General features: G+C 41.2%; 15 non-coding genes across 15 annotated transcripts; 5 read left to right on the top strand and 10 right to left on the bottom strand.

Annotated features, from left to right (window-relative positions):
• Positions 1–96: 96 nt before the first annotated feature.
• TRNAS-GCU (transfer RNA serine (anticodon GCU)) lies at positions 97–178 on the bottom strand. Its single transcript has one exon. It is a non-coding gene; the product is annotated as a tRNA-Ser (tRNA).
• A 1679-nt stretch (positions 179–1857) lies between these two features.
• Positions 1858–1929, bottom strand: TRNAT-UGU (transfer RNA threonine (anticodon UGU)). The gene has a single exon. It is a non-coding gene; the product is annotated as a tRNA-Thr (tRNA).
• A 589-nt stretch (positions 1930–2518) lies between these two features.
• TRNAS-GCU (transfer RNA serine (anticodon GCU)) lies at positions 2519–2600 on the bottom strand. The gene has a single exon. It is a non-coding gene; the product is annotated as a tRNA-Ser (tRNA).
• Positions 2601–3012: 412 nt separating this feature from the next.
• TRNAI-UAU (transfer RNA isoleucine (anticodon UAU)) lies at positions 3013–3107 on the top strand. Its single transcript has 2 exons — positions 3013–3050; positions 3072–3107. It is a non-coding gene; the product is annotated as a tRNA-Ile (tRNA).
• Positions 3108–4281: 1174 nt separating this feature from the next.
• TRNAS-UGA (transfer RNA serine (anticodon UGA)) lies at positions 4282–4353 on the bottom strand. The gene has a single exon. It is a non-coding gene; the product is annotated as a tRNA-Ser (tRNA).
• A 589-nt stretch (positions 4354–4942) lies between these two features.
• On the bottom strand, positions 4943–5024 carry TRNAS-GCU (transfer RNA serine (anticodon GCU)). Its single transcript has one exon. It is a non-coding gene; the product is annotated as a tRNA-Ser (tRNA).
• A 412-nt stretch (positions 5025–5436) lies between these two features.
• Positions 5437–5531, top strand: TRNAI-UAU (transfer RNA isoleucine (anticodon UAU)). The gene is made up of 2 exons: positions 5437–5474; positions 5496–5531. It is a non-coding gene; the product is annotated as a tRNA-Ile (tRNA).
• A 1174-nt stretch (positions 5532–6705) lies between these two features.
• On the bottom strand, positions 6706–6777 carry TRNAS-UGA (transfer RNA serine (anticodon UGA)). Its single transcript has one exon. It is a non-coding gene; the product is annotated as a tRNA-Ser (tRNA).
• Positions 6778–7366: 589 nt separating this feature from the next.
• Positions 7367–7448, bottom strand: TRNAS-GCU (transfer RNA serine (anticodon GCU)). The gene has a single exon. It is a non-coding gene; the product is annotated as a tRNA-Ser (tRNA).
• A 412-nt stretch (positions 7449–7860) lies between these two features.
• On the top strand, positions 7861–7955 carry TRNAI-UAU (transfer RNA isoleucine (anticodon UAU)). The gene is made up of 2 exons: positions 7861–7898; positions 7920–7955. It is a non-coding gene; the product is annotated as a tRNA-Ile (tRNA).
• A 1174-nt stretch (positions 7956–9129) lies between these two features.
• On the bottom strand, positions 9130–9201 carry TRNAT-UGU (transfer RNA threonine (anticodon UGU)). The gene has a single exon. It is a non-coding gene; the product is annotated as a tRNA-Thr (tRNA).
• Positions 9202–10284: 1083 nt separating this feature from the next.
• TRNAI-UAU (transfer RNA isoleucine (anticodon UAU)) lies at positions 10285–10379 on the top strand. The gene is made up of 2 exons: positions 10285–10322; positions 10344–10379. It is a non-coding gene; the product is annotated as a tRNA-Ile (tRNA).
• A 1160-nt stretch (positions 10380–11539) lies between these two features.
• TRNAS-UGA (transfer RNA serine (anticodon UGA)) lies at positions 11540–11611 on the bottom strand. The gene has a single exon. It is a non-coding gene; the product is annotated as a tRNA-Ser (tRNA).
• A 589-nt stretch (positions 11612–12200) lies between these two features.
• On the bottom strand, positions 12201–12282 carry TRNAS-GCU (transfer RNA serine (anticodon GCU)). The gene has a single exon. It is a non-coding gene; the product is annotated as a tRNA-Ser (tRNA).
• Positions 12283–12694: 412 nt separating this feature from the next.
• Positions 12695–12789, top strand: TRNAI-UAU (transfer RNA isoleucine (anticodon UAU)). The gene is made up of 2 exons: positions 12695–12732; positions 12754–12789. It is a non-coding gene; the product is annotated as a tRNA-Ile (tRNA).
• The last annotated feature ends 391 nt before the right edge of the window (positions 12790–13180 follow it).

Here is a 13180-nt window from a genome sequence, read left to right as displayed (position 1 = left end):
GATGATCCCATCTAGCGGATCCTGGCTCTGTCTTGAAAGAGAGTGTAATTATACTACAAGAAATGCTGGCCATCAAAAGAGACTCTGATGGCTTTCCGACGAAGGTGGGATTCGAACCCACGCGTGCAGAGCACAATGGATTAGCAGTCCATCGCCTTAACCACTCGGCCACCTCGTCTGCCCTACAGCCCCATCTGAAACCTTGCTTCACAAAAGGTACTGAAGTGTCAATATACTGTACCTAAAAAAGAAAAAAACAGCTGAGGCAAGATCTCACATTCCACGTCTTCCCCCAATCAGGGACCTACATTTCATTTTTGGGAAATTCTTACTATGTGCTAATTGCAAATATTCATAAGATTCCCCTAGACTTTGTCAGAACTGTCAAGATATAATTCTATGGGGTTTTGAATAGACAGAGCATATGTTATAGGACAATTATAGAATCTATTCCGTTTGGACTGTATTTTTAATAGTCATGATAACATGCTAGCATGTGAGTCGATCTTGCACAGTGAATGATGGAGCAGTGTCTGTCATCTACTTGGTCAGCTGTAGATGGCTCACCTGGGGAGATGTGAAAAGAGAGAGCTCCAGTCGCGCAATCGGTTAGCGCGCGGTACTTATACAGCAGTACTTGCACTGAGCCATGCCGAGGTTGTGAGTTCGAGCCTCACCTGTAGCAGCCGTGTTGTTTTTCATAAACCATTTCACAAAAAGTAAACTTTAAACTCAGAGTATGGACGGCCCTTGAGAGAGTCTTTACTTCTTATAGGATCTACGTGTCCTACTCCTCTGGGTGCCAAATATCACATATCCTCCGCGATGCTCAGTTTAAACATTCCATGATGTGCCATCTTGCATTTCATGCAAACACCACATCAGTGCATTTAAAAATACATTTGTAGAATAATAAATATGATGAAAACAGTGTTCTCACATGATAACCATAAACTGAAGAGCTGCAAAAAATGCTGTATCAGCTACTTACAATAAAAGGTGACTCGAAAAAACTAGCAAAAGAAGAGCATCATCATATTAAAGGTTCTATTCACCATCTTGAGTTGCACCATAGCAGCTTATGGTGCTTTTCTGCTCAGAGTGTGCCTCCAATCCCACATTCATTTTTAATTTCTTTGCAGTTTAAAAACCAACAATTACTGCTCGAAGTTCACTTTTCAAAACCATTCAACCTATTAAATGTATTTCTCTAACCTATGAATGTGGTCCATGTTCACTTTTCCTCATCTTCATCTCGATACTCCTTTGCCAGAAACCAGGTTCACTTCTTCATTCAACCCACCCATCCAAGGTCACCAAATCTTTGAAGCAAGTCTGCCTATTCTCCCTTTCTCTCTATGTACAAGATACCTTGTATCATTTGAATGGACAGCAGGAGAGAAGGATATTTATGGTGAGTGGGGGTGGGGTTTTGAGGAGTAACCTCATTTGCCTAAGAGCCGGGGTATCTGGGAAAAAAAGTATTTTATGGGGGAAGACTTTCACATCTCCTTGGTGAAATTTGTAGGGCCTTATAACATCCTTTCTGTGGATGCAGATTCAGTCGGAACAGAGGTCCTAGTCCTCGCTCTGCCTTTCAAAGGAACTGTAAATATGCATGGCTTATTTGGCTTTGCCCGGCAGGGCTTGCCCGGCAGGGTGAGAATGGCGTTCGTCAGGCGTTCGTCAGGCGATCGGAAGGGGTGATGCAATAATTTATAATTCAATGATCTTCATGATATTTTCTTGATAATATGAAAGCAGGAAAGGGAAGCTTGGCAATAAGCAATCCTAAAGCAAGGTGTGACTCCAGGGAAGAATGACTTGAAAACAACATACAGAAAGACTCATGTAAAAAGGCCCTGATGAGGCTTGAACTCATGACCCCTGGTTTACAAGACCAGTGCTCTGCCACTGAGCTACAAGGCCAGTCTGCACGCAGGATGTAAATTGCAACATGTATTCTTACTGAGGTATGAATATATCTATGATTTTGAGACTCTGTATGGAAACGTAGTTGCATATGAATGTCCACGTGCGCGCACACATTGAAGACCATGCTTAAGGCACTTTTTTTGGAAGTATGAAAAACTACATTTTCATATGAGAAAATAAGAGTTTTCGCATTCAAGACCATACCGATAGCTCTAGTTAGTATGTCTGCAATCAGTGACATATAGAGAACCCACTTATTAGAAGTGATCTGTCTCTGTGGGGCAGACATATGTTAACAGTCATTCATTTGAGACGGCCTAAACTTTAGGAGTAAGAGCTGCTTTCTTATCAATCTATTTATCCAAACTGGTTAATAAGCCAGGAGTGAGTGAAAGGCAATCCTCTGGAAACTCCATGAAAGATCTAATTTCTATTACGCACAAAATACTTCACTTTATTTGACATATTTGTTAAAATGGAACAGTCAGATGATCCCATCTAGCGGATCCTGGCTCTGTCTTGAAAGAGAGTGTAATTATACTACAAGAAATGCTGGCCATCAAAAGAGACTCTGATGGCTTTCCGACGAAGGTGGGATTCGAACCCACGCGTGCAGAGCACAATGGATTAGCAGTCCATCGCCTTAACCACTCGGCCACCTCGTCTGCCCTACAGCCCCATCTGAAACCTTGCTTCACAAAAGGTACTGAAGTGTCAATATACTGTACCTAAAAAAGAAAAAAACAGCTGAGGCAAGATCTCACATTCCACGTCTTCCCCCAATCAGGGACCTACATTTCATTTTTGGGAAATTCTTACTATGTGCTAATTACAAATATTCATAAGATTCCCCTAGACTTTGTCAGAACTGTCAAGATATAATTCTATGGGGTTTTGAATAGACAGAGCATATGTTATAGGACAATTATAGAATCTATTCCGTTTGGACTGTATTTTTAATAGTCATGATAACATGCTAGCATGTGAGTCGATCTTGCACAGTGAATGATGGAGCAGTGTCTGTCATCTACTTGGTCAGCTGTAGATGGCTCACCTGGGGAGATGTGAAAAGAGAGAGCTCCAGTGGCGCAATCGGTTAGCGCGCGGTACTTATACAGCAGTACTTGCACTGAGCCATGCCGAGGTTGTGAGTTCGAGCCTCACCTGGAGCAGCCGTGTTGTTTTTCATAAACCATTTCACAAAAAGTAAAGTTTAAACTCAGAGTATGGACGGCCCTTGCTAGAGAGTCTTTACTTCTTATAGGATCTACGTGTCCTACTCCTCTGGGTGCCAAATATCACATATCCTCCGCGATGCTCAGTTTAAACATTCCATGATGTGCCATCTTGCATTTCATGCAAACACCACATCAGTGCATTTAAAAATACATTTGTAGAATAATAAATATGATGAAAACAGTGTTCTCACATGATAACCATAAACTGAAGAGCTGCAAAAAATGCTGTATCAGCTACTTATAATAAAAGGTGACTCGAAAAAACTAGCAAAAGAAGAGCATCATCATATTAAAGGTTCTATTCACCATCTTGAGTTGCACCATAGCAGCTTATGGTGCTTTTCTGCTCAGAGTGTGCCTCCAATCCCACATTCATTTTTAATTTCTTTGCAGTTTAAAAACCAACAATTACTGCTCGAAGTTCACTTTTCAAAACCATTCAACCTATTAAATGTATTTCTCTAACCTATGAATGTGGTCCATGTTCACTTTTCCTCATCTTCATCTCGATACTCCTTTCCCAGAAACCAGGTTCACTTCTTCATTCAACCCACCCATCCAAAGTCACCAAATCTTTGAAGCAAGTCTGCCTATTCTCCCTTTCTCTCTATGTACAAGATACCTTGTATCATTTGAATGGACAGCAGGAGAGAAGGATATTTATGGTGAGTGGGGGTGGGGTTTTGAGGAGTAACCTCATTTGCCTAAGAGCCGGGGTATCTGGGAAAAAAAGTATTTTATGGGGGAAGACTTTCACATCTCCTTGGTGAAATTTGTAGGGCCTTATAACATCCTTTCTGTGGATGCAGATTCAGTCGGAACAGAGGTCCTAGTCCTCGCTCTGCCTTTCAAAGGAACTGTAAATATGCATGGCTTATTTGGCTTTGCCCGGCAGGGCTTGCCCGGCAGGGTGAGAATGGCGTTTGTCAGGCGTTCGTCAGGCGATCGGAAGGGGTGAGGCAATAATTTATAATTCAATGATCTTCATGATATTTTCTTGATAATATGAAAGCAGGAAAGGGAAGCTTGGCAATAAGCAATCCTAAAGCAAGGTGTGACTCCAGGGAAGAATGACTTGAAAACAACATACAGAAAGACTCATGTAAAAAGGCCCTGATGAGGCTTGAACTCATGACCCCTGGTTTTCAAGACCAGTGCTCTGCCACTGAGCTACAAGGCCAGTCTGCACGCAATATGTAAATTGCAACATGTATTCTTACTGAGGTATGAATATATCTATGATTTTGAGACTCTGTATGGAAACGTAGTTGCATATGAATGTCCACGTGCGCGCACACATTGAAGACCATGCTTAAGGCACTTTTTTTGGAAGTATGAAAAACTACATTTTCATATGAGAAAATAAGAGTTTTCGCATTCAAGACCATACCGATAGCTCTAGTTAGTATGTCTGTAATCAGTGACATATAGAGAACCCACTTATTAGAAGTGATCTGTCTCTGTGGGGCAGACATATGTTAACAGTCATTCATTTGAGACGGCCTAAACTTTAGGAGTAAGAGCTGCTTTCTTATCAATCTATTTATCCAAACTGGTTAATAAGCCAGGAGTGAGTGAAAGGCAATCCTCTGGAAACTCCATGAAAGATCTAATTTCTATTACGCACAAAATACTTCACTTTATTTGACATATTTGTTAAAATGGAACAGTCAGATGATCCCATCTAGCGGATCCTGGCTCTGTCTTGAAAGAGAGTGTAATTATACTACAAGAAATGCTGGCCATCAAAAGAGACTCTGATGGCTTTCCGACGAAGGTGGGATTCGAACCCACGCGTGCAGAGCACAATGGATTAGCAGTCCATCGCCTTAACCACTCGGCCACCTCGTCTGCCCTACAGCCCCATCTGAAACCTTGCTTCACAAAAGGTACTGAAGTGTCAATATACTGTACCTAAAAAAGAAAAAAACAGCTGAGGCAAGATCTCACATTCCACGTCTTCCCCCAATCAGGGACCTACATTTCATTTTTGGGAAATTCTTACTATGTGCTAATTACAAATATTCATAAGATTCCCCTAGACTTTGTCAGAACTGTCAAGATATAATTCTATGGGGTTTTGAATAGACAGAGCATATGTTATAGGACAATTATAGAATCTATTCCGTTTGGACTGTATTTTTAATAGTCATGATAACATGCTAGCATGTGAGTCGATCTTGCACAGTGAATGATGGAGCAGTGTCTGTCATCTACTTGGTCAGCTGTAGATGGCTCACCTGGGGAGATGTGAAAAGAGAGAGCTCCAGTGGCGCAATCGGTTAGCGCGCGGTACTTATACAGCAGTACTTGCACTGAGCCATGCCGAGGTTGTGAGTTCGAGCCTCACCTGGAGCAGCCGTGTTGTTTTTCATAAACCATTTCACAAAAAGTAAAGTTTAAACTCAGAGTATGGACGGCCCTTGCTAGAGAGTCTTTACTTCTTATAGGATCTACGTGTCCTACTCCTCTGGGTGCCAAATATCACATATCCTCCGCGATGCTCAGTTTAAACATTCCATGATGTGCCATCTTGCATTTCATGCAAACACCACATCAGTGCATTTAAAAATACATTTGTAGAATAATAAATATGATGAAAACAGTGTTCTCACATGATAACCATAAACTGAAGAGCTGCAAAAAATGCTGTATCAGCTACTTATAATAAAAGGTGACTCGAAAAAACTAGCAAAAGAAGAGCATCATCATATTAAAGGTTCTATTCACCATCTTGAGTTGCACCATAGCAGCTTATGGTGCTTTTCTGCTCAGAGTGTGCCTCCAATCCCACATTCATTTTTAATTTCTTTGCAGTTTAAAAACCAACAATTACTGCTCGAAGTTCACTTTTCAAAACCATTCAACCTATTAAATGTATTTCTCTAACCTATGAATGTGGTCCATGTTCACTTTTCCTCATCTTCATCTCGATACTCCTTTCCCAGAAACCAGGTTCACTTCTTCATTCAACCCACCCATCCAAAGTCACCAAATCTTTGAAGCAAGTCTGCCTATTCTCCCTTTCTCTCTATGTACAAGATACCTTGTATCATTTGAATGGACAGCAGGAGAGAAGGATATTTATGGTGAGTGGGGGTGGGGTTTTGAGGAGTAACCTCATTTGCCTAAGAGCCGGGGTATCTGGGAAAAAAAGTATTTTATGGGGGAAGACTTTCACATCTCCTTGGTGAAATTTGTAGGGCCTTATAACATCCTTTCTGTGGATGCAGATTCAGTCGGAACAGAGGTCCTAGTCCTCGCTCTGCCTTTCAAAGGAACTGTAAATATGCATGGCTTATTTGGCTTTGCCCGGCAGGGCTTGCCCGGCAGGGTGAGAATGGCGTTTGTCAGGCGTTCGTCAGGCGATCGGAAGGGGTGAGGCAATAATTTATAATTCAATGATCTTCATGATATTTTCTTGATAATATGAAAGCAGGAAAGGGAAGCTTGGCAATAAGCAATCCTAAAGCAAGGTGTGACTCCAGGGAAGAATGACTTGAAAACAACATACAGAAAGACTCATGTAAAAAGGCCCTGATGAGGCTTGAACTCATGACCCCTGGTTTTCAAGACCAGTGCTCTGCCACTGAGCTACAAGGCCAGTCTGCACGCAATATGTAAATTGCAACATGTATTCTTACTGAGGTATGAATATATCTATGATTTTGAGACTCTGTATGGAAACGTAGTTGCATATGAATGTCCACGTGCGCGCACACATTGAAGACCATGCTTAAGGCACTTTTTTTGGAAGTATGAAAAACTACATTTTCATATGAGAAAATAAGAGTTTTCGCATTCAAGACCATACCGATAGCTCTAGTTAGTATGTCTGTAATCAGTGACATATAGAGAACCCACTTATTAGAAGTGATCTGTCTCTGTGGGGCAGACATATGTTAACAGTCATTCATTTGAGACGGCCTAAACTTTAGGAGTAAGAGCTGCTTTCTTATCAATCTATTTATCCAAACTGGTTAATAAGCCAGGAGTGAGTGAAAGGCAATCCTCTGGAAACTCCATGAAAGATCTAATTTCTATTACGCACAAAATACTTCACTTTATTTGACATATTTGTTAAAATGGAACAGTCAGATGATCCCATCTAGCGGATCCTGGCTCTGTCTTGAAAGAGAGTGTAATTATACTACAAGAAATGCTGGCCATCAAAAGAGACTCTGATGGCTTTCCGACGAAGGTGGGATTCGAACCCACGCGTGCAGAGCACAATGGATTAGCAGTCCATCGCCTTAACCACTCGGCCACCTCGTCTGCCCTACAGCCCCATCTGAAACCTTGCTTCACAAAAGGTACTGAAGTGTCAATATACTGTACCTAAAAAAGAAAAAAACAGCTGAGGCAAGATCTCACATTCCACGTCTTCCCCCAATCAGGGACCTACATTTCATTTTTGGGAAATTCTTACTATGTGCTAATTACAAATATTCATAAGATTCCCCTAGACTTTGTCAGAACTGTCAAGATATAATTCTATGGGGTTTTGAATAGACAGAGCATATGTTATAGGACAATTATAGAATCTATTCCGTTTGGACTGTATTTTTAATAGTCATGATAACATGCTAGCATGTGAGTCGATCTTGCACAGTGAATGATGGAGCAGTGTCTGTCATCTACTTGGTCAGCTGTAGATGGCTCACCTGGGGAGATGTGAAAAGAGAGAGCTCCAGTGGCGCAATCGGTTAGCGCGCGGTACTTATACAGCAGTACTTGCACTGAGCCATGCCGAGGTTGTGAGTTCGAGCCTCACCTGGAGCAGCCGTGTTGTTTTTCATAAACCATTTCACAAAAAGTAAAGTTTAAACTCAGAGTATGGACGGCCCTTGCTAGAGAGTCTTTACTTCTTATAGGATCTACGTGTCCTACTCCTCTGGGTGCCAAATATCACATATCCTCCGCGATGCTCAGTTTAAACATTCCATGATGTGCCATCTTGCATTTCATGCAAACACCACATCAGTGCATTTAAAAATACATTTGTAGAATAATAAATATGATGAAAACAGTGTTCTCACATGATAACCATAAACTGAAGAGCTGCAAAAAATGCTGTATCAGCTACTTATAATAAAAGGTGACTCGAAAAAACTAGCAAAAGAAGAGCATCATCATATTAAAGGTTCTATTCACCATCTTGAGTTGCACCATAGCAGCTTATGGTGCTTTTCTGCTCAGAGTGTGCCTCCAATCCCACATTCATTTTTAATTTCTTTGCAGTTTAAAAACCAACAATTACTGCTCGAAGTTCACTTTTCAAAACCATTCAACCTATTAAATGTATTTCTCTAACCTATGAATGTGGTCCATGTTCACTTTTCCTCATCTTCATCTCGATACTCCTTTCCCAGAAACCAGGTTCACTTCTTCATTCAACCCACCCATCCAAAGTCACCAAATCTTTGAAGCAAGTCTGCCTATTCTCCCTTTCTCTCTATGTACAAGATACCTTGTATCATTTGAATGGACAGCAGGAGAGAAGGATATTTATGGTGAGTAGGGGTGGGGTTTTGAGGAGTAACCTCATTTGCCTAAGAGCCGGGGTATCTGGGAAAAAAAGTATTTTATGGGGGAAGACTTTCACATCTCCTTGGTGAAATTTGTAGGGCCTTATAACATCCTTTCTGTGGATGCAGATTCAGTCGGAACAGAGGTCCTAGTCCTCGCTCTGCCTTTCAAAGGAACTGTAAATATGCATGGCTTATTTGGCTTTGCCCGGCAGGGCTTGCCCGGCAGGGTGAGAATGGCGTTTGTCAGGCGTTCGTCAGGCGATCGGAAGGGGTGAGGCAATAATTTATAATTCAATGATCTTCATGATATTTTCTTGATAATATGAAAGCAGGAAAGGGAAGCTTGGCAATAAGCAATCCTAAAGCAAGGTGTGACTCCAGGGAAGAATGACTTGAAAACAACATACAGAAAGACTCATGTAAAAAGGCCCTGATGAGGCTTGAACTCATGACCCCTGGTTTACAAGACCAGTGCTCTGCCACTGAGCTACAAGGCCAGTCTGCACGCAGGATGTAAATTGCAACATGTATTCTTACTGAGGTATGAATATATCTATGATTTTGAGACTCTGTATGGAAACGTAGTTGCATATGAATGTCCACGTGCGCGCACACATTGAAGACCATGCTTAAGGCACTTTTTTTGGAAGTATGAAAAACTACATTTTCATATGAGAAAATAAGAGTTTTCGCATTCAAGACCATACCGATAGCTCTAGTTAGTATGTCTGCAATCAGTGACATATAGAGAACCCACTTATTAGAAGTGATCTGTCTCTGTGGGGCAGACATATGTTAACAGTCATTCATTTGAGACTGCCTAAACTTTAGGAGTAAGAGCTGCTTTCTTATCAATCTATTTATCCAAACTGGTTCATAAGCCAGGAGTGAGTGAAAGGCAATCCTCTGGAAACTCCATGAAAGATCTAATTTCTATTACGCACAAAATACTTCACTTTATTTGACATATTTGTTAATATGGAACAGTCAGATGATCCCATCTAGCGGATCCTGGCTCTGTCTTGAAAGAGAGTGTAATTATACTACAAGAAATGCTGGCCATCAAAAGAGACTCTGATGGCTTTCCGACGAAGGTGGGATTCGAACCCACGCATGCAGAGCACAATGGATTAGCAGTCCATCGCCTTAACCACTCGGCCACCTCGTCTGCCCTACAGCCCCATCTGAAACCTTGCTTCACAAAAGGTACTGAAGTGTCAATATACTGTACCTAAAAAAGAAAAAAACAGCTGAGGCAAGATCTCACATTCCACGTCTTCCCCCAATCAGGGACCTACATTTCATTTTTGGGAAATTCTTACTATGTGCTAATTACAAATATTCATAAGATTCCCCTAGACTTTGTCAGAACTGTCAAGATATAATTCTATGGGGTTTTGAATAGACAGAGCATATGTTATAGGACAATTATAGAATCTATTCCGTTTGGACTGTATTTTTAATAGTCATGATAACATGCTAGCATGTGAGTCGATCTTGCACAGTGAATGATGGAGCAGTGTCTGTCATCTACTTGGTCAGCTGTAGATGGCTCACCTGGGGAGATGTGAAAAGAGAGAGCTCCAGTGGCGCAATCGGTTAGCGCGCGGTACTTATACAGCAGTACTTGCACTGAGCCATGCCGAGGTTGTGAGTTCGAGCCTCACCTGGAGCAGCCGTGTTGTTTTTCATAAACCATTTCACAAAAAGTAAAGTTTAAACTCAGAGTATGGACGGCCCTTGCTAGAGAGTCTTTACTTCTTATAGGATCTACGTGTCCTACTCCTCTGGGTGCCAAATATCACATATCCTCCGCGATGCTCAGTTTAAACATTCCATGATGTGCCATCTTGCATTTCATGCAAACACCACATCAGTGCATTTAAAAATACATTTGTAGAATAATAAATATGATGAAAACTGTGTTCTCACATGATAACCATAAACTGAAGAGCTGCAAAAAATGCTGTATCAGCTACTTACAATAAAAGGTGACTCGAAAAAACTAGCAAAAGAAGAGCATCATCATATTAAAGGTTCTATTCACCATCTTGAGTTGCACCATAGCAGCTTATGGTGCTTTTCTGTTCAGAGTGTGCCTCCAATCCCACATTCATTTTTAATTTCTTTGCAGTTTAAAAACCAACAATTACTGCTCGAAGTTCACTTTTCAAAACCATTCAACCTATTAAATGTATTTCTCTAACCTATGAATGTGGTCCATGTTCACTTTTCCTCATCTTCATCTCGATACTCCTTTCCCAGAAACCAGGTTCACTTCTTCATTCAACCCACCCATCCAAAGTCACCAAATCTTTGAAGCAAGTCTGCCTATTCTCCCTTTCTCTCTATGTACAAGATACCTTGTATCATTTGAATGGACAGCAGGAGAGAAGGATATTTATGGTGAGTGGGGGTGGGGTTTTGAGGAGTAACCTCATTTGCCTAAGAGCCGGGGTATCTGGGAAAAAAAGTATTTTATGGGGGAAGACTTTCACATCTCCTTGGTGAAATTTGTAGGGCCTTATAACATCCTTTCTGTGGATGCAGATTCAGTCGGAACAGAGGTCCTAGTCCTCGCTCTGCCTTTCAAAGGAACTGTAAATATGCATGGCTTATTTGGCTTTGCCCGGCAGGGTGAGAATGGCGTTTGTCAGGCGTTCGTCAGGCGATCGGAAGGGGTGAGGCAATAATTTATAATTCAATGATCTTCATGATATTTTCTTGATAATATGAAAGCAGGAAAGGGAAGCTTGGCAATAAGCAATCCTAAAGCAAGGTGTGACTCCAGGGAAGAATGACTTGAAAACAACATACAGAAAGACTCATGTAAAAAGGCCCTGATGAGGCTTGAACTCATGACCCCTGGTTTTCAAGACCAGTGCTCTGCCACTGAGCTACAAGGCCAGTCTGCACGCAATATGTAAATTGCAACATGTATTCTTACTGAGGTATGAATATATCTATGATTTTGAGACTCTGTATGGAAACGTAGTTGCATATGAATGTCCACGTGCGCGCACACATTGAAGACCATGCTTAAGGCACTTTTTTTGGAAGTATGAAAAACTACATTTTCATATGAGAAAATAAGAGTTTTCGCATTCAAGACCATACCGATAGCTCTAGTTAGTATGTCTGTAATCAGTGACATATAGAGAACCCACTTATTAGAAGTGATCTGTCTCTGTGGGGCAGACATATGTTAACAGTCATTCATTTGAGACGGCCTAAACTTTAGGAGTAAGAGCTGCTTTCTTATCAATCTATTTATCCAAACTGGTTAATAAGCCAGGAGTGAGTGAAAGGCAATCCTCTGGAAACTCCATGAAAGATCTAATTTCTATTACGCACAAAATACTTCACTTTATTTGACATATTTGTTAAAATGGAACAGTCAGATGATCCCATCTAGCGGATCCTGGCTCTGTCTTGAAAGAGAGTGTAATTATACTACAAGAAATGCTGGCCATCAAAAGAGACTCTGATGGCTTTCCGACGAAGGTGGGATTCGAACCCACGCGTGCAGAGCACAATGGATTAGCAGTCCATCGCCTTAACCACTCGGCCACCTCGTCTGCCCTACAGCCCCATCTGAAACCTTGCTTCACAAAAGGTACTGAAGTGTCAATATACTGTACCTAAAAAAGAAAAAAACAGCTGAGGCAAGATCTCACATTCCACGTCTTCCCCCAATCAGGGACCTACATTTCATTTTTGGGAAATTCTTACTATGTGCTAATTACAAATATTCATAAGATTCCCCTAGACTTTGTCAGAACTGTCAAGATATAATTCTATGGGGTTTTGAATAGACAGAGCATATGTTATAGGACAATTATAGAATCTATTCCGTTTGGACTGTATTTTTAATAGTCATGATAACATGCTAGCATGTGAGTCGATCTTGCACAGTGAATGATGGAGCAGTGTCTGTCATCTACTTGGTCAGCTGTAGATGGCTCACCTGGGGAGATGTGAAAAGAGAGAGCTCCAGTGGCGCAATCGGTTAGCGCGCGGTACTTATACAGCAGTACTTGCACTGAGCCATGCCGAGGTTGTGAGTTCGAGCCTCACCTGGAGCAGCCGTGTTGTTTTTCATAAACCATTTCACAAAAAGTAAAGTTTAAACTCAGAGTATGGACGGCCCTTGCTAGAGAGTCTTTACTTCTTATAGGATCTACGTGTCCTACTCCTCTGGGTGCCAAATATCACATATCCTCCGCGATGCTCAGTTTAAACATTCCATGATGTGCCATCTTGCATTTCATGCAAACACCACATCAGTGCATTTAAAAATACATTTGTAGAATAATAAATATGATGAAAACAGTGTTCTCACATGATAACCATAAACTGAAGAGCTGCAAAAAATGCTGTATCAGCTACTTATAATAAAAGGTGACTCGAAAAAACTAGCAAAAGAAGAGCATCATCATATTAAAGGTTCTATTCACCATCTTGAGTTGCACCATA

Source organism: Triturus cristatus, chromosome 12 (genome assembly GCF_964204655.1).
Source record: "Triturus cristatus chromosome 12, aTriCri1.1, whole genome shotgun sequence".
NCBI classification, from domain to species: Eukaryota; Metazoa; Chordata; class Amphibia; order Caudata; family Salamandridae; genus Triturus; species Triturus cristatus.
Note: the sequence above shows the minus strand (reverse complement) of the source record. Positions and strands in the feature narration are given on the sequence as shown.